Here is a 25,521-nt window from a genome sequence, read left to right as displayed (position 1 = left end):
TTGTAGAACTACACTTGTAGAGTTATGCAACTCACCTCCTCTTTGAGGAGCCCAAATTTTCCATCCACCATGGACATCTGTAAGGAACACTGCCAGGACAAAGGCCATCAGTATCTTTCCTTCTCAGTCAACAGCTCATCCAGGGGGAGAGGAATGCTGTAACCACTATGTCAGGTAGCTTGCAGTACAACTGTCTTCCTCTTTGCATGGTCGGTCATGTCTGTGGGCTTACAGTGGCATTCCTTATTGACCTGGCCATGGCCTGTCACTGCATTCACATCAATGGTCACTGCTGCACTGTGATTATTCTGTCTATAGTTTCTATCTCATCATGTTAGAAATTATCCATCCCTTCTCATGGTCTGCATGAGAATATTTGTCTTCTAGTCAGCAAAGTTCAATTTTCTCTTCTAGGCCGACACTAAAATAAAACCTGTAACACGTGCCGCTGAGCACAGTACTGCATATCTGGGAATGCAGCTGCATGTTCTGTGACTGCAATAGCAACTTGTTTGTAGACGTACAGATCCAATAAACTGTAGTGGTACTTTCTGTGTTGGCTTTTAGCACAACACATTGCTCTAACTAATAAAACAGTCATCAAGGGCATATACAATCAAGCATGGACGCACAGCAGCTTACATTTGACATTTAAATGCAAAATGGCACATATACATATATAGTGAGCATCAGGCTTGTAAATTATTTATGAATCACAGTACCTGTCCGTGGAGCACTAGTCTGATATATATATGGTCATTGTTAGTGTACAGCAATAATGGCAGTATACAAAGCAGTGCATTAGCAAGTATATAGGACATATATTATACAAGTATATATTCCCTGTCCTGCACCATAGAGCACCTTTGCAGAGTACTCAATGCAGACAGTAAGTGACAAGTGACAGCTGGGCCACACAATGAGAGTACTACCAGATGGATGTGGAAACACAGCACCCATTGTTCCATATTCCTGAAGATGGCGATACATAGAGCAGTTAAGGTTCCAATGTGGACAGACAAAGACGTATAGCTTTTTGTAGGCCATGTGCTCCCTGCCACTGACTTCCTTTTCAGAAATGTTCCTGTACATGAGGGGAATTCATATGTTGAACTATGAGCCATCATTCCCAGGTCTGTTGAACAGTGCCAGTGCAAAAAGAGTAACATCAACAAAGGGAAGCCAGAGGGAGATGTTGTGGGTGATCTCAGAGCATGAGTCCAGGAACCTGACACTTTGCGAGGTCTAATGATGGGCCTTTCTGCTGCTCTTACCTGTGCTCCTTGGACTCCACAAAAAAATCTTGCATTTTTAGATTTTTCTGTTTTTTTATCTAGTGAGCTGTTTTATGTTTAGCATGTTTTATTTTAAAATGTGGATCCTTGAGTACTGCGATAAAGGTTAAAACAAGTCTTACAAGACAATTTACTATCACAGAAAGTCAATATGCTGAAGCTCAGTTTCTACCAAAGCTTTTTTTGCAGGACTTGTTATTTCTGCACCTCTGTACTGCCCATGTAGATGAAGACAGGATCTTTTAACAAACACGGAAATTTTCTCTAACTCATTCAGTGCTTTACTAACATAAGCTGTTAAGCAGTGACCGTAATATATGCTTCTGATGTAGGATAACACTAATTTTTCAATCATCGTAGTCTATTTTAAGCAAACATTCTCAACTATTAGTTTATATGGCAGATGGTGGTGGGGGGGTTAGTTACTTAATCTTCTGTTTAAAGCCTGCATGGATTTATGTTGATCTTTTCCAAATACCCTGGGTTCTGCCATATTAGCAACTGGGTAATGGGATATGTCATAACTGTGAAAAAAAGTATCTATAGTAATTATAGATGCCCAGGAAGACATGTAAATTGTTTTGGAGGGACAATATATTAAAGGATCTCTAATTTGTTTTTAGGATAAAGCAAATCTGGTCTAGTTTCAAAATGTAGATAGTTTATATTGTTTAAGAAGTATTTCTCTTTAGTAAGGGTTTATTTGACTCCATTATTTTTCAGGTGGTTTAACCCAGAGATTATCTCTGCTACATGTTCTTCAGAAGTATCATTTTTGTCCAGTACATGATCCATGTAGATTGGTCTTCCTCAGACTTCAGCATCGGCTGTGCCTTGCACAAGAAGAGAAGAGGCTCAAATATTAAAGAGAACTCAGACTCCAACAACACCTGGTTTGCGTATACAGTTTTCTTCCAGAATTGTAGGCTAATTAGTACTGGTCTTGGGGATCTAGTTAGACAGTGGAAGGCTTTTCCCACCCCCAGCTCACTAAATCCTCTAAAAAAGGATTCCATATCCAAATAAGTACAATCCTACAGAAGAAATAAGTTGGAATTCTAACAGTACTGTTGTATTTCTAGGGAAAATAAGTAATAATAACCTTCCCAGCAGCTATATCTGACCAACAGTGGTGTGGTAATAACAGGCTCAATTAGGTTTGATATAACTGAAAGATTATTCAGTTATAGAATAAATTCTCTATAATAGGTATTGATTTATTATCTTCCCCCAGTAACATTTATCCGACTAACAAAACTCTTTCCCTATCAAATGAAGGCTTTGAATGACTATTGCAGACAGTTCTCATCAACAATATGAAACAGGCTAACAGATAGCCGTTGTTAACCTCAGTAAAACAAGTAAAGTAATTTACACTGGACAGTACTTGTCCAATAATAATATAGACATAAAAAGTCTAACAAATTGGGTATTAAAAGAGGTCCTTTACTTTATAAAGCAAATAACTCTTTCAGCGTAGTGTGTGTATAATGAACTTGTCATTATCTTGCCCATAGTGGCATTTATTAGAATGTCCAGACTCACTTCTATCAGTAGAAGATTTAAAAATGTTTTTGTATTGAAATACTACAGCTAGAAGTCAAACAACAAGGCATTTGTATCTCTACCATTACTGCCATGAACTTAATTAAAATATGTACTAGCAAAACAATGATCTGATAATAATAGGTTAGAGTGGTTGACTATCTCAGAGCAATCATTCAAAATATATAGTAAGTAACTCCATTAAAATGGCAGTATAATGAACACAATGTAATGCTGAGAATTCTTGACCCCATACAGTGTTGATCTCATTATCTGTTATATTTCCTACCATCAGCAATCTTTAAATAGAGTCATTTTGGTCATTTCTCCCTCCAGAGATGAGACCAGGTAACATGTGTTTTTACCCTTTTAGTTCCTATTTTTAAAATACTAAAACTATACAAATTCCAAATATCTAATCAAATAAGTGCCTTTGTAGAGCAGAAAGCACCTTCCAGTCGACACTGGTCACACTAGTCATGTGCCGCTGCTTACATATGTGTGTTAGTATATTCTTATCCCATGCGACTACTCACAGGGATGAGCAAATGTAATAGTCTGGGGCCAGGTAACCAAGTCAAGTGTAGTACAGATCCACCCAAGTACTAAAATCCAAGGAGCAGTGCTGAAAAATAAAAGATAACAAAATAAAAATGAAAGCTGCAATGTACAATTATATTTTTATTTATTTATTTTGTTTTTGTTTCCAAGGAAAGTCCAGCTGGGCGACATGTCCCTTTTCAATGGAAGTGTAGGGGGAAAAGTTCCTGATAGAAACATTAAATATTTAGCAAAAATACAACAGAAAAATCTTGGACATAATTCACAGTCAACAATTTGTAAAAACAAACATCAATAAAGATTTTGTACAAAAATATGCAGGAGGATCATAAATACAAGGTCAAAAATTAGCTTCACGTATATTTCACATCCAATGATGTCAGATGACTATACATTATAAAAGTTGGATAGAATAACACTAGTAAAATAGTTTGGAAAGTAATAGGATGGGAAAGGGTGAGAAAAAAGATAAGGGTGAGAGAGTATTTATTGTAAGAAAGGTAATTGAAAGTGGGCAAAACCTCATCAAGGAGAAAATCGCAACAAATGACCTTTTACACTGGTCTCTAACACAAATACAAAAAGTGTGGTCAAGCGATTAAATCACATTCTTTAATACACAGACACATATGTGGCATCTCCTGTTAATTCAGCAAGAACAAGGACAGAATGTTCCCAGTCATAGATGGATTTCCCTGTTATTGTGTCTATCTCAAAATACGTTTCTACAATAATGGGTTCTGCTTTAGGGTTATATGGCAAGCCATGTATTAATCTATTGTTGGTATCCCAGCAGGATATAGTGTGTCATTTCAATCCCTTTATTGTATTTTTGTTTTTCTTTATCCTGTAAAGTGATAGTTCTTCCCTAATCCCTTCTCTGTGGTGAAAGTTAGGTGTACCATTGGGTTGGGCACAATCTTGGTTGTGGTACCCTCTGTACTACTCTTGTAGATATTCTGTTTTTATCCTTTCACATCCTCTAAGTTCTGTCTTCCAGATCCAGATATTCTACATTGATATAGAGTGAAATAATGGGCAGGCCTCTGGATGGCAGTTCTTTTGAGACAGCCATAACAGTAGGTTATGGGTACGAAGCACTTGCTCAGTTGCAGGGAGATGGACACTAGCTTGTGTTCAAACCTGTGCACCAGCCAATAGAGGTTTTTTCTTGCCTTCTTTGTTATCAGTTTCTAATGGAGGAAACTCCGTTTTCACCGTGCCTTCAGCATCAGACATGCTGACTCCTAGTACCTGGGCTTAGACAGCATGCTTCCCATCGCCTTTTTAGATGAGAGCATGTCCCTTTTGTAGATTCCCAGATGTGTACCACACTTTCCACTGTTGACCGCACAATTTTAATATTTATTTTCATGTTTTAGCATTAACTGTCATCTAATGTAGAAAGTTTGGAAAACACACATGTTGAAAATCACAATTTTCTCTGCCTGAAAATTCACCAGCTGCAAAACACAGGCCTTTTATCACTAATGGTAAATGTTGTGTTTTTCAGGCACTGCATTTCATTGGATATGCTGCCTGCCTACCCCTTTTCCTACTGCAGTAGTTTATAAGCTGTCTTTTAAAAAGTTTGAGCAGCCTCTGTGGATTATGATTACTCTTCTCAGTGCATTTGGCCAGTTTATCTTATCATCTGTAAACACCTAATTATGAAAGTGTTCCTTATCAATAGTTACAAATGAGATGGTGAAACAGCCTTTTGACTTGTGTATATTTTACGCAATATTAATCCTCCTTGTTTCTTCAATGAATGTGTTGTCAAGCAGTTCTAAAATCTGCTATAAGCTGTGGAGGCTGTATATCTTTATTCTCTCTTGTAACTGCTTTCGCTGACTATAGTCTGGTTTTTACCACTGTCAGACTAAAAACTCTGCTTGTGGTGAGCCCTAGTCCTGTTTTCATATTTTTGTTATTACTAATTCCTAGAAATAATACTTTAAATGTTTCCTAACCCCCCCCCCCCCTCCACTAATCATTCATGCTGTTCTCCTGGTCATTTATTTTACCTGTTCATTCCATGAGGGTTAGAGACCTATGACCATTTAGTCCTCTGTGGTGACAGCCAAGTGATTTGAGGGTCAGTGCCATTGTGCATGTATCAGAGATGGGATCCCTATTAGCCTAATCCCTTCTTACAGTGGCTTGTGAGCTCCGCAGTTGCAGAATGGACTGTGTACATGTGCCATCACACATGCCAGACTTATAAGCATCACACCACTGTAGCTTTGGCTCACTAGGCTCATTGATTCAGGCAATATACCTGTACTACCGGCTGTTACTAATGTAATGAGCCAACCTGCCTACCTCAGCTGGTATGGGTGCACTGGCATCAGCCATTCACTCCCCCCCCCAGCACTACCTTTAGCATCCATGCTGTGAGTTGAATATGAGTTATCTAGGGCATAGTTAGGGCATTGGCCTTCTGTGCCATGAGTTATAAGAATTCATATTAGTGGTACCTTTGAAATCCTCTTTTTTGAGTCACTGTGGTGGCTGGCACTGCACCACCTTTTTATACTTTTGGTCTTTGTTTTTCTGGCTTGAATGCGTTTGCAAGCACAATGGACTAGTTCAGCAAGACATAATGTAATGATTAAATGAGTAATACACATGCACAGTTTATTGATATATAAGAGTAACAGGAGAGACCTTAAAGTGAGTCACAGAAAAACTCCATAGCAAGAAGCAGTGTTACTTTGACAGTACCATGCAATTGGCACAGCAGGTTTATTGCTTTCCAGCAATCAGGCTGTCCCCTGGGTGCAGCACTGATGTCATCTACAGCAACCAACCAAACAAGCGAGGCACATAAGAATAAAAACTGCTGCTGTTGCTGCCAGAAACATCTAGCAAAAACTGTCATAGATTCTTCCATTGTTCTAATTTTAGCTGTTTTGCTTTTTATCTTTATAATTGTTATTGTCTTCCACATTTTTCACATGCTTTTCAACACATTTCAATAATCCTCACATTATTACATCACAGTTTCCATAGTTTTCATAAGCAGGACTCACAGACTTTGTACAAAGCATTGTACGTATTGCATTAATAACATAGTTTTTATTGGATCATTTGATAAGGCAGTCTTTCTCATTACCCCTTCTTTTAACTTCTGTTACACCCTTTCCAAGCCCATTTCCCCTTTATTACAGCACTCCCTGTAACTTTTCAAGATCTTTTTCCAACACCTTATATTTAATTTATTATATTTCCCTTTTCTTTCCTTGTCTATACCTTAGTTCTTATGTATTCTTCCAGTCTATGACCACTATCATTTCCTTTTACCATTTTTTCTGTCTTTGCCTATTTTTGTTGTTCTTCCTCATAGCTTCTTTCAGTTCTTACATCATCTAGCCATACATTCTCTGTTTCCTAGCCCTCACCTTAATTATCCATACTTTCACTCCCTCTTTTGTAAATTCCAGTATGTTCCATTCTTTCTATGCTCCCACTGTTTTCTTCCTAACTTCCTGTACCATCAGCTGTAATTCCAAAATTTCTTATTTAGGCAATTTCATACTTCGGGACTCAACTTTAAATATACAGAACTGAGATGAATCTGGAATCAGAGATATTTAACTCCAGATTCTTCTAGTCCTTTTCCATTGCTTTTCAATTTACTCACAAGCCCACTGCATATGCAATTGGTTTGCATTTACCACATTACCAACAGCATGATGTCTGGGCCCACCCTTCTTTTTGTACCCTTCTGTACTATCTGTGCACTAATCTAGCATACCCATCTCCAGCTGGACCCACTTCATTTAAGAATCTCCTCTTGCTCAACACGTCTTCCTAGAGATACTAGACTCCATAATCCATGCTTTCCTCAACTTCTCTATTGCCCCCTGGGCTGTTCTTTCTCCCAAACTCTTGTATAGTCTCTCTGTCCTACCTTTCTGTGTATTTTCCCATCCTATTAATATTTTACCATTTCCTTTGGCCTCTTCCTTTATATGTCCCTTTACTTTTCACCTTGCATCCTCCCTTTCCAAGCCTGGCAACATTTTCTCCACATATTTTCACAAGAAGTCCTCAATGAAACAACCAATCCCTTTCTCATACTCCATATTTTTGCTGATTTTTTTAAAGAAGTACAAACTCCACCTACCCCTCTTTTCAAGTCTTTCACTGCACTCTCCTGGTTTCCTTTCTCTTTCCTCAAGTTTTCCCTTCCAGTTCGTATCTGATCATCTTTCCATCTTTACTCCTTTAGCAGATCTTATTCCAAGATAACTCTTCACTGCCTTGTTCTTCTCACCAAATTAATTCCCCATCTTTTAATTTTCATCCTCTTAATCCCTGAGCTAGATTTATTTTTATTGTATAACTTTAGAAATCTGATGCTGCTACTTTTGTGAGACAGTATGGGAGGAGAACTGTGGTAGTAGAATCGGAGACTGGTGAACTAACACCTCCAATTAATGACAACATGTTAATGTATAAGCAGTTTATCTATGCTTCATGCAAGTCACATAACTTGATAAAGTATTAGTTAGCTTTTAAACACACAGACAAAAGTGTGACAAACAGTTTAAAAGCTGTCTACAAAACACCAAAAAGCATGCTCACATTTGTACTGCTCCTACACACTCATTTACAGACACTTGAACTCACACATGGAAAACCGATAACCATATTGCCCGCTGACCACTTGTTTAAAATAACACATTAAAGGAATACTGTCTTAATTTGTAATTGACAGTTGCCTTGGGCGTCATTTTACTGACCATGCCTCTTTAGCTACTACTGCAAGATTTTAGCTCCTTTGCAAGCCAACAGTTGGCACTAACAAATTCTTGTTATTAGAATTTTGCATATTCACAACTTTAGGCATTCCATCTATCTTTCTCAAGCATAGTCTCAATGTGTTTCTGATTCATCCAGGCTTGCCTGCTAGCAGTTTTACTTTACAAGCTTTTAAGAAGTGCATCTATTTGATGCAGGGAATGCTGTAAATCTCTATGTCTCTGAACAAATATTTCTGGTAAAATAAGTTTTCTTCTGGCTTCATTCTGCTCCTTGGGTTTTATTTCTGCTATGACATAACTGTTATGCAAACTGCAATGGGAATTTTCTGTTCGGCAACCTACAGTTGGAAAGTATTAGCATGAAGACTGTCATAAGGCGATGTGAGTATGCTTCTATGCAAGCATACAGTGAAACTATAGATATTGCTTCTGTTAGGCAATCTAATAAAAAGGACTAAATAAAATTCCTCAAGTTGTTGAACCAGTTCATTAAATCATGCCTAACACAGCATGGGTTCAGACGTACCACAACTGTGTAGAAAAGACAACAACATACACTGAGCAGGAAAAGCAACTAAGCAAGCTAGAAGTAATATGGAGGCAGAAATAATGGAGCAACAGAAGGATTTCTTACCTAAACATTACCTTTCCCGTCAAACTCTTTTATTTCTTGAAACTAGAGAACTGGTAATAAAGAATCAGGAAATTTGAATGATTTCTGTCTTGCAGACAGCCTTAATGCTTCTTCTGTCTTACCATTCTGTATAGAGGTCTACACTATTGAAGATTAGAGTGCAGATGTGACATTTGGCTTGATAAATAATTGGCAATCACTTGACATTGGCCAGAGGCAAAATAATGTTCCATGCATGGAGCAACAGGTTCAAAATGGCAGATTTTGTTCCGAACCTTCTGAAATTTACTGACTAGCTTATTAGCATCCTCAACAAAAACTGGCTGCATGTATTGAAAAGTGGGTAGCATGACTCCTCTGACATAGGCTTTCCTTGCCTCCCATGTAAGAATGGTACTTATATTGTAAGAGTAAATAAGAATAGCCTTGGTTCTAGTGATGGTTTTGGTTACATTTGATGAAAAGGTAAGGGAGGGCTCCAACCAGACTCAAATATCTATAAGTAACAATAGATTCAAATTTTACATCTTCAAGTGTTAATATGTCCAGACTCTATTTGGCAATAACCAGCCTCTTGTGAGTATGAAATAACATTGTTTTGGTTGTAGAAACATTTACATTTAGTTTAAGAGTGCCAAAATATGTACACACATGCCCATGGGTGGCTGTCAGAGGGAAAATTCTCTGTAACACTTCTAAGGCATCATTCCAGTAGTGTAGCAAATTCAGTGAGCTAAAATGGGGTCACAAGATAGTGTATTTACAGGTAATGTGAATAGACTTGACCCCAGAACTGAGCCTTGTGAATTCCCCTTTAGGGATAGCTTGGTGGAAGAATATTGCAGGTCAGTTAGTATATTATAAAGTTAAAGAGTCTTTTGACGTTAATGTTAAATCTACGGGAGAATCAGCTCTGCAGGCCATCTTGCAGTTGATCAGTTGCATCTGATTCTATATGTCAAACTGTAGCAGTTAGATTTTGCAGTCAGCAGAAAGGAAAAAGTCTGCCTCCTTTAAATCCTTATTGTGCTAGTTTTCACTAAAAAGGTTGCTGCCTCATCTCTGGTTAGGTAAATGTATCTGTCTTGCTGAAAACAGTACCTTACACATTAGACTGGATAGTTTATTCCTTTTGGTTGGTTATTTAAGTAGTTTAAATTTTTTTGCAGTTTCTCTTTTTTGTACAAGATAATATTGTTTTTATTTTTTGTTGTTTTGGTCTCCTCATCCTTATATTTTGATGACTTTCATGTCTGCATAAGCAAAATATGGCACAGATTAGTTGGCAAATGAATAGAATATCAATATGATTTGCCGCCAGATAAGAATAATAGTGAGAGCATTGCTTGACAAATTTTAATGAGCTTATGTGCATGTCAGCTTATGAACATTAATGAGAGTGAGGCATGTCTTTCAGTAAGAAAGTAAAGCAAAATTGCCACCATTTTCTTACTAGAAATACATTTCCAAAGAACAAAAATGCAGTTAAACAGGATTAACTGAATAACACAAACTTAAGAAAAAGCTGGAAAATAAAATAAAACCAAACAAGTTTAATACACATACACATTAATCAGTAAACGCTTTCATCTCTCAATCCATGACTTCATCAAACCGAATAGTGCAATACAAACCTTCACTTAAATAAAGACAGAAAGTCACATGACATAAAACAATTAATGACTTCATTAATGCTTTAACCTCTTCCTTCCCAGAAAGGCAACAAAATCCTCATGGTTGTTCAAACCTGGTGGAAAACATGCATTAAGTCTCAGGTGCCACAACTATTCAGACCATCCAAGTTCATATTCAGCATTAAACATTCTGTTGTACCCTTTCACATCATCCAAAACTAAAAACTTGAAATCTGCTTTATAATTACTAAACTTATAGTGCTTTCCCAGTGCATTGTTCACATCCCTTACCAACACTGCATGACTATGCTCATACATTCTCGTATACAGTTCTCTAGTGGTACGCCTCACATAAAAAGATTTACTGGACAAGCATACCACCAAATATACCACAAATGTAGATTTACATGTGCAACATTCCTTAATGGAAATGTTATAAATGTTAATACAAATGTTGTTGGCGTCAGTAAATAAACAATTGCATACCTTGCAGTAAAACATTTAAACATTCCTTATTTTATTTACTGGATAGAAGGAAGTTTTAACATTGCTTGAAAATAATTTTTAAAACTTTATACTTTCTTTTGAACAAAACAGGATTGTCTCCAACAACTTTAGAAAACTCAGGGCAACTTTTTAAAATTTTCCAATTATTAGAAATAATGTTCTTAATAGCTGTATCATCTAAGCTACTACTGACTTGCATAGACATTCTGTAATTGATTGCTTTAAGCTTTGGGGCCACTGTTTCGGTAGAATACCTTAAATTACGTATCTCAGAAAACTGTTCTGAGACTAATTTTGTAGGATATCCTATACTGATGAACTTCTTGCATAAGCTAGCACCTTCTTCTAGGAAATCATCGTCTCTTTCCGTTAACCTATTGACCCTCATTAACTGACCCTTAACAATATTGGCTTTAGTAGTTGCAGGGTGCATACTACTATAGCATAAAAAGGCATTGTTGTGCACCTTCTTTTTATAAATTATGGCAACCAATCTAGCTTTCTCCTTAAGAACTGTAACATCTAAAAAATTAATATTGATAGGGCTAGACACTGAGGTGAAGTTCAAAAAGCAACAGATATTGCTGAAGTAATTTAAGAACTAATTTCGTAAATCTGTACCACCTCTCCAAACTAGAAACACATTGTCGGTTAAATGTTTAAAAAAGGCAATGTGAGTTCCATAGAGACTCTCAAGAATATTAATTCTCTCCCATCCATGCATGAAAATATTAGCGTAACTAGGTGCCATAGCAGAACCCATAGCCACACCATTGATTTAGCGATACAAAATATTATTAAATTTAAATAAGTTGGAACTTAATATTAAATCCAGTATTTCCAAAAGCAGGCTAACAGTATTGTCTAAAAATAATTTGCGTCTAATTAATTCTAATCTGACCATTTCCACGCCTTCTTCATTTGGTATTAGAGTATATAATGATTTAATATCCAAACTGACAATCAAATCAACTTCCAACACTTTAAAATTCTTTATTTTGGTTTTGAAGTCAAAAGAATCTCTGATACAAGAACTATTCAGTTCGACAACCTTTTGTAAATGCTTGTTAACAAAAATTGCCATACCTTTTGTCTTACTTCCACTGCTTACTACTACTGGCCTTAATGGGGGGTCATGAATATCTTTGTGAATTTTGGGTAGACCAAAAATACTAATTTTAGGGTTCTCAACCCTTAGATATTTCTTAGTACTTTCAGTAATTCTACCACAAAGGAAACATTATTCTATTTTTGCGTCAATAAAAGAATAAGCTTTCTTAACAACTGTAAATCCAACAACTTTATAAAATTCACCATCAGCCAACATTTCAGACATTTTGAAATCATATTTGGCTCTATCTCGTTCCACTAACACATTACCTTTTTCTGCTTTCGTTATTAGGATACCATGATTATTTAACAACTCATAGAATACCTTTCTTTCTGCTGCAGATAAATTGTAATGATACTTGGGTTTTTCATCAAATAAATCAATAAGTTGCAGTTCACAAGTCATCAAAAATAGTTCTATCTCCTTTTTAAGTGGAGGGTTAAAAACACTGGGCTTGAAAAACATCTCTATGTTGTTAAAATCCTTAGGGTACATGAGTTTCAGATTCAACTTCCTAATGTAGTCTCTTAGACTATTAATAACTCCACATTTATTGGCTCTTTTTACTGGTACAAAATTCCAGCCTTTACTTAACACTGAACATTTATTGTCTAGATACAGAGAAGAGAGGTTAACAATCTTAAAAGAAAAGTCATTTGTACCTAAAAATTCCTTTGGTGCCTGCCTCATCTCTGCTACTTCCCTCTGTTGAAATTCCTCAACCGAGGAATGTTTGAAGTCGCTGCAACCTCCGCCCAAGATTTGTTCTAAACTCCCTGCTGCTGATAAACTTTTATCGGCTGGGGGAGTGTAGCATTTCAAAAATCCTGCTTAGATCTGTGTTCAGGTCTAGCAGTAATGGTGTTAGAGTTCACATTAGCCTCTGAGGTATTTTTCATGTTTTTCTGAGCAATACGCTCAGATCTGTGGACATTAGCATCTCTGCTATTAGGAGCACTGTTAAAGGTACCCCTGTTGACTTCTGCTTCTTGAATTATTTCAGGGTTGTTGGCTGCTGCAGGTTGAAGATCAGCCACTCCTTCTTCATAATCAGCGTGGTATCTTTGGAATTTTTTTGTTTTTCTTTTTTTCACTAGCTCATTCTCTTTTATCAGTTTGTGCTGAACCAAGACAAACTTGGACTCAAAATTGTCCGCTGAGGTGGCATCTTTTAATTTGAAGAAGGCTGCTTGGATCTTCATATTTAAACACTCAATTTTATGTTTATTAAGCTCCAATAACATATGCAAATATTGAAGACCAACCTTTTGGCTTAAGTCAATCCACTTATTGATAAATTCTTGTGGAAACTCTTCCCCTATGGACATAATAGGAATTCTCAAGCCCTTAGGTATTCTTTGTACCTGCACGCAATTCTCAAAGTACAGATTATCCCATTGCAGCCTTTTAAGTTTTAATAGGTCTAGCTCTAATTCCATGAATGAATCAGCCAAATTAGGAGCTGTTTTACCAGAGTTAGATGTTTCTGGTCCACTGAAGGGATCCAAGGGAGGAGCTAAGCAACCAGTCAAAGCTTCATCCCATCTCTGAAAGCCTGCATTCCCACTGGGTTGTTTGAGCTGGTTGCTGGTATGTATTATTGGTCGACTTAAACAACCCTCTTGGTCAAGATAATGTAACCGCTAGAAGTGTCATGAAGGGTAAAACCAGAGGGTAGCATCAAACAGAGCTTGTTCATTTCTCCATAAACTGAACAATGAAACCATTACAGAAAAAAGCAGTTAAACAGCAGTGTGAGTTTCTCTTTTTTATTTAAGTGAAGGTTTGCATTGCATTATTCAGTCTGATGAAGTTTTGGATTGAGAGATGAAAGCGCTTACTGTTTAATGTGTATGTGTATTTCCAAAGAAGTCAGATGGCATCAGACCTGGTAATTATTGCTCTTTCTAAATTACTTTTACTAATTGCCTTTCCTCTTCTCTCAGTTTTCTTTGTTCTTTCACTCATAGTAGTAGTAGTGTACAGTGACTACAACTGAATGTAGCCAGCAGTATAACAGATTTCCCAAAACTAAATAAGGCAAAGCCGGTTCACAATTACATTTTTCTTGCATACTTTATGAATGTATATATTAGACAGGGAAAATGGACTTTCTGTATTATTTCTCTCAGAGGATACACTAAGCCTTACTGCCAAGATACTCTTCTGTAACACTGATCATTTCTTGTTGTTGAAGTTTAAAGTATCAGATGTCATTGTATCATTTGACTATAGATTATTTTCTCCTGCCATGATTGGAGCTGTGTGACATAGAAGAAGAGGAGGGGTTCTACTTGCTCAACTCACCTAAGATGGTGGAGTGTACCATGTCACCATGGGTATGCTGTCCATAGTGTTTTCTTTGGTAGAGCCAGAGAAAGCTTTGAGGAAACTATTTCAAGGGAGCAAAGTCATATGCAGGCTTATGTCACTTGGAAAAATGAGTAACAGTCATGCACTATGCAAACTGCATGTCTCACTGAAGAACCCTGACTGGGCATGTGCAGGGAGATCAGGTTTGCTACAGAATCCCTAATCCTTTGCAAATATGACATTTTCCCCAGCACTTAATTTTTGCCTCAAAGTATCAAATATGCTAACAGATTTATGTTCCAAGGAAAGGAATACGCAGATATAGTTGTGGGGGTCATAGAGGCTAGACGGTCCAGTGTGGGGCTGGACCCCTCCCAACAAAAAAGATGATGTTGAGCATGTTACAGTTTAGCTTTTTAATCAAAAGATATACATTTGTCCTTAATGATGTATGAATCCATACATGTAATATATACTGCCTAACTTAATTATAAGTGCCCAGCAATACAAGTAAATAACTAATAATAGTATTACCTGTTATGAGCAAAGACCTGTAAGACCCTTTCCTTTCTACAGCTGTTATACTTAAGACAGATGCAGCCCATGCAGTAGGTAGGAAGGCTACATTAACCCCTATAATCAGTTACATTAATTCCTCACCTTACTTCTTCAAGTGAATTCCAATGAAACAGATCAAACTTTCGATTGCCTGAGCCTGAATATGAAAATCATGCATTTGATAACTTGCTCCCTGAACAGTCAAACCTCAATTGTAACTCTGGCAGAAAAAACTTCCTTAGTTGCTAAAGGTCTTCCCAGGTGCAAACAAGTGAGAAAAAAACAGAAAATATTCCTGAGTTGACCACCACGGAGCTAGAAGATAGTGTTGAAACCTTAATGTTGAAAATGTAAAACTTTAGGCTTTATTTAAACATAAAACTTCATATAAAAGGGTAAAAAAGAAAAACAGTTCAGACTGAACTGAAGAAGGCCTGAATAGGTTGAAAGCACTTTTCTTCTTTTTTACCCTTTGGTTTTAAATGAAGTTTTATGTTTAAATAAAGCCTAAAGTTTTAAATTTTCAACATTAAGGTTTCAACGCTATCTTCTAGCTCCGTGGTGGTCAACTCAGGAATATTTTCTGTTTTTTTCTCAATTGTAACTCTGGATTTTATATCTATTTTTTTGTTCATTTGTCAGTTTGATAAGTGAACTGATCCAGAAGGATAGCCATAATCAAAGAAATAAAGCACAGTGCATAACAGCTTTCGAGTATGATGATGTGCAGTAAAGTGCAATAAAACAAAGAGGAAGGTAAATAAATTAACCGAAGGAAATAGAAATACATTGAAAATATAACAAAGTCTCTAAACATTCATGCAGATCAAGTGTTTAAGGCCATGTAGAAAAACATGCCATTGACCTTTTTCTAAAATGTGTTCTAAGTAGGTAATACATTACATATATATTTAGTCTTAGTTCTCATGTGCTGAGAGATTTGCTGCTCTCTTTCCAGACCTGATCAGGACTTTTGATTCAGTGAGTTATAACCCTGTGTAGTTTATTCTTGATGCAAGGTGCTATCCCAAGCTTGCTAAGGTTTTGTTGACACAGGTAGATCTGAAGGAAGACTTAGTTCTTCATTTAATATAATGCAAATGAGGAATTGTCAAGCCTTCAAATAAAATCCCGTGCTATTTATAATTCCAAAATAATCAGAGGAATCACTGACCCAAACTCTGGGTGAAGTATAAGTTGGCACAACATGGTTTATAATATCAACTATACCTCTTTACAGGACCCGCTACATTTTGCTGTAGGCATACAGAATGTAAAATATTTTGATAAACATTGAGAATTTGCTACCCACCCCTACAGGAGATGAAAGCCACACAGTAATATGTGGCAGGGTACGCCTCTGGTCCTTGGATACCCTACTTTGGCAGCGTGTCCATTGCTAACTGCCTTCTCTATATTTAGGTATAAATAAACAGTTTTTTTTATTATTTTAGGGTTTGCTAAATACATTTTTTATGATTTTAGAGTGTATTAAAACACTGGCTAAAGAGGCTGTGATCCTCTGCATTTCTTGGTCTCCTACAAGTAATGTAGGTCTCCCTTGCGTGTACCCCCTGACTCACCAGGTAGTGACCATGTGTATGCCACTGAGGCACTAGTGTGTAGTGGACGCTAAGTGCCTTCTCTCTGTACTGAAGGCTTCTTTAATACAGCATAAAATAAATGCAACTTTTTCAGTGGCATGTAGTAAACATTTGCTGTAGTCCAGTAAGATTTTACTCCTGGCTGAATTTCTATTAGCAGTGTAAATTCTTTCAGACTACACCTTATACAGTGATTTAAATCATATATACTATTGAACTGGTCATCAATTAATGCAGCAAAGTCCTTTAAGCAGGTGTTCTGATGTTTTAAATGGTACTGCTCTCAGCTAACTTCAACCAGAATTAATTTTAATGTACCTTCAAACAAGTCTGCAAGTGGTTTACACACAAAAAACACACTGGTCCTGCACGTGGGTTGCATTTATATATGATACATTTTCCAGTTTACAAATCTTCTTGAAATCACCTTAAAATTTATTCTGGCTGAAGTCAGTCAATATTACAGAAGGCAAATGGAAGTTGGACAAAATCAGATTCTTTCAGTACTTCAAAGGAAAGCTTGTCCTGCATTCAGATAGAACATCTGACTCTTAATCTTACAGTTCTCTTGTCAAGGTAGTTATCAAACTGGTGCATAACAGTTGTCCAGTAAGACGTGATAAAGATGGGTTCTCAATATCCATTTTGCTGAATCTTCTAGACGCAAGAGGCTCTACAGATTTATCTGGCAAATAAAAAAAAAGTTTATTATTCTGTCAGAGTCCCCCCCCCCCACCACGTACATTTATCAGCCATTTAATTCTTTAGATTTTTTCAGTAGATACTTTTCCTAAGCCCATACTTGAGGTTAAAGACTTTTTGTATGAGAATTTTAAGCATATATACTATACATTGTGTATTTAGTATATATATATATATATATATATATATATATATATTTACTGAATATACCATAGAACAAAAAATCTACATATCAGTGAAAACTATCTTTGTGACGGAGTATTGTTGGAAACAATCGCTTTGAATGGCATTTGAGGGAATGATTTTGTGCAGTTACTAGTTCACATGCTGTCTGCTGTTGTGGGAGTTTTCGCCTGTTGTGAGTGTTTCTCTTCTCCCTGATATGTCTGCTGTTGTGGGAGTTTTCGCCTGTTGTGAGTGTTTCTCTTCTCCCTGATATTGTGTCACTGTGCGTTAGTGTTAGTTCTCTTTCAAGAGTGAATAGTGACAACAAAGGGGAGGTTTTTTGAGTGGGTAGTTGCAACAGTAACCAATGAATGAACCGAAATTTCTGGATTTATTTCTGCTTCAAAGGACTCCAAGTTCAGAGGGTGCAACGTAATGAATGACTGGATATTTTAAGCTTCAGTTAGTGCAAACTGTTTGCTATATAGACATATATAGTAGGCAATTCTCTTCTTTTAACAATGAGTCCATTTACTTTGATTAAGAGTGCTGGTAGATTTATAGATTTATACTTAAGGACTAGGCAATTAATCTACAGACCATTACAAGCCTAGCCAACAAACCATATTCACAAGTGCTGTCAATCCTCAAGGAAGGAACAAAAGTTAAACTTTGGAAGAATTCAAGGGTGCCCATCTAATTATTTAGGTTTACTTTGAAAATAATTTACAGTTATTAAAAGTGAAATTAAATTTACTTGTGAATCTGAAATCATACCTGTGATCATTAAGTACACGTTCTGGTCATTAGTACAATTTCAATGCAATTTTTAGTGAATTTACGTATTAGCAAAAATTAAATAAGATTCTAAATACAGAATAAAGGAATACAGCAGCTTTATAAATTATAAATATACGGAAAAATAGAAGTTATAGTGAATGTCTCACTTAAAATGCCATATTCCATCAAATTCTTATGTTTTTCAGTACTGACACAATGTGGGATAGTATGGATGTTGTTAACTAGCCAGATTGTCACCCAGCTTTCCTGCTAGGGCATAGCTTTAGGCTGGCTAACCTTCTTTTAATGAATGTATGTGGTATTGAGGCTGATGCCTTGCTAAGACTCTGTAATATTTTTTTTTCATAGTTGCTTCCCTGACATATTAGTTTTATCATTTAATAAATGAGTTACCTTTACCTAATAAGCAACTTTACCATGAGCTCTGTGCCCCAGCGGACTCAATTTATTTTAGGAAGCATTCTCTATTTTTTTCAGCCACCTAGGGGAGATTAGTATGTCTTTAAAATAACCAATAATTCATGTGTTGTTTTAGCTCCATTTTAATTATATTATTTTATATTATATTATATTATATTATAGTATATTATATTATAGTATATTATACTTATTTCTTAACCAGGTAAACCCTCTAGGCAAAAGTACATCTTTGTAGGGGGGTCACCTTTTCGGACTGCCTACTTAAGCAATTTGGTCAGAGTCACACAGCAGGTAGAAGGAGAATGATGGTATCCAAATACATGAGGAAGGTTGTTATCAGCTCACATCCTTAATTAATGGAGCTAAACCGACTGATAATAAGGCATCATCATTCCTGCATAGGCTCAAACCATTAACCTTTCAAACAGCAGTAAAATGCTTCTGCCCCTGAAACATCAATATTGCACTGCTTGAGCATGAGCATCAGACCCTGTGAAGTCTAGATGGAGAATTTGTAACTGCCTACAGGCTTCATGTCCACAGCTTTAAAAATCAGTATTTAGCTAATTAAAGACAAGGCAGCCAGATATGTAGGTAACCGTGATCTCATCACAAAGCCACAGTATAAGGAAATGTCCAGCTAAGAGAATGAGGGAGGCATGTTTTAGGCAGAGGCAGCATTTTGTAGAAGTAAAACAATTGAAAAAATCAGATTCATTTGCATAGTTAAGAAATCAGCCAGGCAGGTATTAAATCGAGCAATATCATCTGTAGCACACAATTACTGCAGTCGCAGCATTTGCTGGAACATTAGCTGCTTTGACCACTGGAGATTTAAGCAAACTGCTGGCCATTGTTAACTAAGCAACATGCTGGGAGCATGCTGGGGGCAATATGCCACCTTTATGTGCTGTTCAATAAAATATTATGTGTTAAGAATAGCAAGGCATTACATGGGTTGGGGGTTGCATTTTTTTTTTTGTCTGGGAAATGTTTGGAGACATTGTAGGAAAAATATTTAAAGGTAAATTCCCATTACAATAAGCATATAAATTACATACATTACTCTGTATAATATTAGTATTCTTACACAGAGAGGTAATCTACAAAAATCGAAAGTACTAGAACACGTCTGAGATAATGTTAATGTCCTTCTAATCAGTTCCAGTACCTGTGGCCACCACGCATATAATTAGTAGGATTCAGCTATTACTTCTGGTCAAGCTATTATTATGTCTCCTACCATATCAAAGCATATTGTCCATAAACTACCTCCCTGCAATGTTCAGCTGAAAACACTGCAGCCACTGAAAAGAATGAATATGTCCGCTCTTTATCAACATGCTGCATTATTCTGTGTGCTAGGGTTTGTAAAACTCACAAAATCACAACCTGTCTATACGTCAGCTCGTAAGAGTTAACCTGCTGCTTAGAACTAGTACTCCAGTTATCAAAGCTACGGAAAAGAGGTGAGCATTCTTCTGTCATGTCAGGAAACAAATGCAGTCCAGTAGGGTCACCACCCACCCCTCTTTTCTTGAACAGTCCTTCCTGTGGTGGTTATGTCTTACAAAAGTATGGGCAAATGGTCAATGTTCTGTGATTTTAGAATAAGAAATATTTTCTGATTTTGTGTAATTATTACAGAAGACTACAATTCTACAAGTGAAACACCTTAATTTGTTGTGAAATAATAGAAATAACAAGTTCTACAATACAGAGCCTTTAATTTGATGATAAAGTGGCACCCTTTTGCATTAATCTGCAGTAAGGAGTGATCTGCAAAACATCACATCATTTGAAAAGATGGCAAGCCATACAGTCCAGCTTTCTAGCGTTCCAGTAAAAGGTTTATTTAGTACAGTTGCTTGTGTTTATTTAAAGACATCTCTGCTAGCCCAGTAAAGCTGCATGTCTTTTTTCACTGAATCTGTTATGACTGATACTGGTGCACACCACAACTGTTTTGGTCTCTAATCACTAAACACGGTTTCATATCTGTTTTAAAAATATGGCAGAAACAAATCTTTCTAAAGCTTTTTAGTTAACTCTACAAAGTCTCCAAGTAGTCAAATAAAACGTGCAGAACAACAAGTAAACCTGAAAAGGTTGTTACTTGGCTTGTAGTCTAGGGACCATTGAAGAACCTACCCCATATTCCCAGTTTCTCCAAACCACTGTCTCACTTAGGGACTTGTTCAAGGTTACACAGTAGGCAAAGAAGGAGAATCAAACCCTGGTACTACAGGATCTACAGCTCAGAGCATAAACCTTCATCACCAACTGCCAGACAGTAGATATGCATCCATGATGTATAAATCAGCACTGTTGTGCATAGGGAATAGTAGGACCAGATTTACTAAGGGCAGCATATCCCACTTTGCTTGTTTCAATGCGATCAGTACCATATGAATGCAGAAAGAAATTATCCCCTTGGTAAATCCTGCCCAAGGAAGATTTGAGAGTGCCCAAATACACATTGCAAGGTGCCCAGCACACTTTTAGAAGTATTGTGTACAAGATGCAAACAAGGTATTTACATGTAATTCATTCTGCTTTATTTATGATTCTTCTAGGTAGTCTATTGATATACAGAAGAGCCCATCTTACTACTACAAGTGTCCCACTTGCTTCCTATAGAAAAAGAACATGTTGTAAGGAGGTCCTGACCTATAAATGCCTGGCTGTCCCTGGCTGCAATAATAACAGCCACTTACTGTTGCTAATGTAATATTGACAGTGCCCTAATATCTGGTGGTACATTCTCTCCTTCTAGATACAAATCTCCCAGCTCTCCCTACTGATCCAAATGAGTCAATGGCCGGCAAAGCACTCCTTGCACCATCACAGCCAGCTGCACAGTAGCACATGCCATGCTTGTCTGGTTCCTAAATTATCATTCAGCAGTTCACTACAAAGTGTTGTGTCAGCTGGCAGCTCCTTTTGATCAATGTGGTAGAGGGCTGTATTCAGGGGCCTAGAAGGGGGGCTTGTTCTTAGATGCCAAGGGCAGTTAGTTGCTAGGGAGCAGGTTATATTATATTTAGAGTGATTTTGCAAGGGTTTTACAGTTACAGCCATAGCAGGCTGAGCAATCATGTGCATGCCTGTAAGTTCTCAAGTTATTTGCTGTGGAACACAAGGGCAGTTAAGATACTTGTTGGGCTGGGGATGCAGTCACCTCCTATGCCTTTTGCAGCTATTTAGATGATGGCCTTGTTTTCCTACTGACCATATATGAGAGCTGTTCCTGGTTTCCCATGTGGACATCAGTACAACCTGCTGAGTGATGTCTGATCACAATGAGTGGGTGACAGCTGTTCACAATGGACATTACTCATTATACAGAAGACTAAGACAACAGCTGGACTCCACGCTTAAGGTATATTCAGGGGTTGTACTGGGACATGTTTCTCTGGACCACTGTAAAATTTTGCAAATCTATTCCTGTTTACCATCCTCTCATCCATTTTATTATTTTCAGTTATATATGGAAAAGGGACATAACAGAACTGTATGATTAATTTGTAAAAAATAGTGGGTATTAAACTTAAATATTTGGTTGTAATACTTCCCAACTCTTATCTTTTTTTTTCATTGTTTCAAAAATTGACAGTGTCTATAATATCTCATTTCAAAGGAGACTTGAGAAAGTATGTATAGCTATTTATGTTTCATTGTTACTAGCATAGCATATCTTCAGTTCAGATATACTAGATATTATATCAAGGGTTGATTTTTGCTTTCTGTTGTATGCAGAGGTAGTGGAAAGCTTCCATTGTCTATGCAGTGCATAAAAAAAATTGCAGAAGTATATTTGTGTAGATGGACAGATTATTTTTAGATAATATTTACTTATCTTTGCATGCATACATTGCTTGATGAAGAACTGGAGAGCTTTACATCTTTCACAGAAATAAACGTGTGCTCTACTAATTTCACATTTGCTACATGATTTAAAATAGATAATAGATTATTTTAAGATATAATTAAAATATAAAGTTTAATGAAGTGACTAAGCAAGTGAAATTGAATATGTCAAGCTACTGACTCTGATATTTGTTGATATGTAGGTCCAGCATCTTTAAATGCAGCCTGACATGTAATTATTGTTGCAGCAAATTGTCTTAGGCAAAGAAAATTGTGTGTCTTGGAGTGTGCCTGCTCTTTTGGGAGGAACGTGGCCTGGATTCCCATGGTTACGCAGAATAAGTCTCACATACTGTTTAGAAGATGAGCTTGGAAAAGCAAAGTGTTCTGTGTCGGAAATGAGTGCCATATTTGGGCACTCCCTTACTGACTTGCTAACTTACTGTATTTTAGAGCAACCTAAATTTATATTTCCTTCATCTGCTGTTGTATCCCTTCATTTAGCAAGCAGTTTATTGTCCAAACTTTGGTGTAAAAATATCATATCTTACTGCACTAAAGACTGTTTCATGAAAGAATTAAAAAAAAGAAGAAGAAAGCATGTCTAGTTGTATTTAATTCTGTGATAATTTAGGTAAGCTAATGCCCTCAGCATATCACAGCCCTCCCCTGAGTGCAGATCCTCAGCATGATTGCCTGTCTGTCACTACCATCACCCCACGTTTCAGTTATTGATACTTTGTTTCTTGTATATTCGTCATAAAGTGAACATGTTCAGAATCCATAGAAGCACTGCACAGCAACATTCCACTACTAAATACATGCAATGGATTGTATAGGGCTAGGAGACCAGAGACTGAAACAGCATATTTAAAGCAGGTCTAAAGACATATCCCTATTATACATATTTTAATCTATTCAAGCAAGTTATTCTCATCTTCTGTTTCATTTCATGGGAGTGAACCAATACATATTGTTAGCATGTCACTTTGGCTTTTTTGAGATAGCAAAGTCCCTCCACAGTGCATTCCCAAGAAGATGAATACCTCTAGTAAATGGGACTATTTTAATACAAACTTTCTGTGCCTGAGCATGGCCATCATTTAATTGGGTGAAAAAACAACTCTAGCCACTGGTGAAGCATGATGTGAGTGAATTCATTAAGGTACTTTGCATATTAACTGTAGAGGGTAAACAAGTGGTAGTTAACAGCATTACCAGTACTCAGGTATTGTGAGGCCAAATACTTGATTAAAGGGAACAACAGGTAAAGCAACAGTAACTAAGTATCAGGTAAGTAAAGAGAGGTTATGTAATTAGATGGGAAGGAGTGATGAGATTCATATGGGAGTGAACCAAGTGTGGCAGGAGCCTCCAGTAACTAGGTTCATGGATTACTGCTAGGCTAACTGCCATTGTGGGCTATTTTAAGCTTAGTCAATTACCCAATATGAGAATCAAACCATGTACCTTGCATCTGTAAGGTAAACACCTTAACCATTGTTTTTTTATTTTATTTTTTGTGCCTAGGGTAATTCACTTATTTTATTTTACTTCATTGTAGTATATGTACATGATAGCATTTTAACTATAGTGGGTGCTTTAAGAACTATTTAATGAATGAATACTTTGCTACTCTGTTTCTTCTTATTATCATGGGAAACTGAAGTGGATAGGTGTGTCTTGTTTTCAAGCTTGAATGTGATTGGTGTGTTCAGTTTGAAATGTTACTATTGGTTTAAAATGCAGTCAAAGTAATGGCCTGATGAAGTGATCCTAAATCTTAAAAACGGTAACCTACTATAATAAAAGTTTTATTCTTTGATTTTAACCCAGGTCATGTATCGGTACTTTATATTGTTTCTATGACCTTAACCATTATGACAACTTCCTACCCTACTGTGACACTCAGTATGAAACCTAAAAGTGCAGCGGTATTTGTATTTGTGCAGGGCCTATGGCTTAAATGAAGGTAAGATGCTGCATTCAACATGTTTTGTTTCCTAGTCTGGGATTTTACCACCTCTAACTGCAGGTGTTGACCACTCTGTACACTCATTATTATGCCCATATGTTTGTCATATATACCCCATTATAAGGAAAGACAAGGGCTGTTCAGTGAGGAAGGGGATTTGGAACCACCAAAATGCCATTATGACTTTTTTTGAGTAAATTAGATCTCCGAGAAGGACTCCATCAGCAGTATAGAAAACCATTAGACTGAGCTGTTGGAAGTGAATGATCTGCATAATGAGAGCTGAGATCATAGTCTTGTTTTACCTCAGCTGAGGTCATAGTCCTGTCTTACCTCAGCTGAGGTCATAGACTTGTTTTACCTCAGCTGAGGTCCTAGTCTTTCTTACTTCAGCTGAGATCATAGTCTTGTTTTACCTCAGCTGAGGTCATAGTCTTGTCTTACCTCAGCTGAGGTCATAGACTTGTTTTACCTCAGCTGAGGTCCTAGTCTTTCTTACTTCAGCTGAGGTCACAGTCTTGTTTTACCTCAGCTGAGGTCATAGTCTTGTCTTACCTCAGCTGAGGTCATAGTCTTGTCTTACTTCCTTACTTCAGCAGAGGTCATAGTCTTGTTTTACTTATTAAACAAATGTGTTGACTTTTGAATTTATCTATTAAGAAGTTGCTGGTTTCTAGTTTATATTACTTGGTATATAGCTGGTGTGTTTTGTGCATATGAAATTAGTATCCAGTCCTGACACATTTTGTAGCCCCCCTTTTCCTATTTGTGTTTTGCTGTGCATCCAGAAGCTTATAAGCTTTTATGCTAATCACATTGTTTTTCTTCTGCCGTAGTTTAGCTACAGAAACATTTCGTTATTTAAGCTGCTGAATCATTTAAGAAGTTCCACCTTTTATTTCAAATTATAGTACATTCATTTTTCTGACTAGATCTACTCGATTAAATAATTTCAACATTTCCAATGAACTAAGGAGGAGAGAGTAAATAGAAAAGTAGAAAATGATGTAAGTACTTTGACTGCATTTTATGTAAAAATTCTATAAAGCAGTGG

The sequence above is a fragment of the Protopterus annectens genome, chromosome 10.part0 (assembly GCF_019279795.1).
Source record: "Protopterus annectens isolate FY-2018-M chromosome 10.part0, PAN1.0, whole genome shotgun sequence".
NCBI lineage: Eukaryota > Metazoa > Chordata > Ceratodontiformes > Protopteridae > Protopterus > Protopterus annectens.
This window is presented reverse-complemented; position numbering follows the sequence as displayed.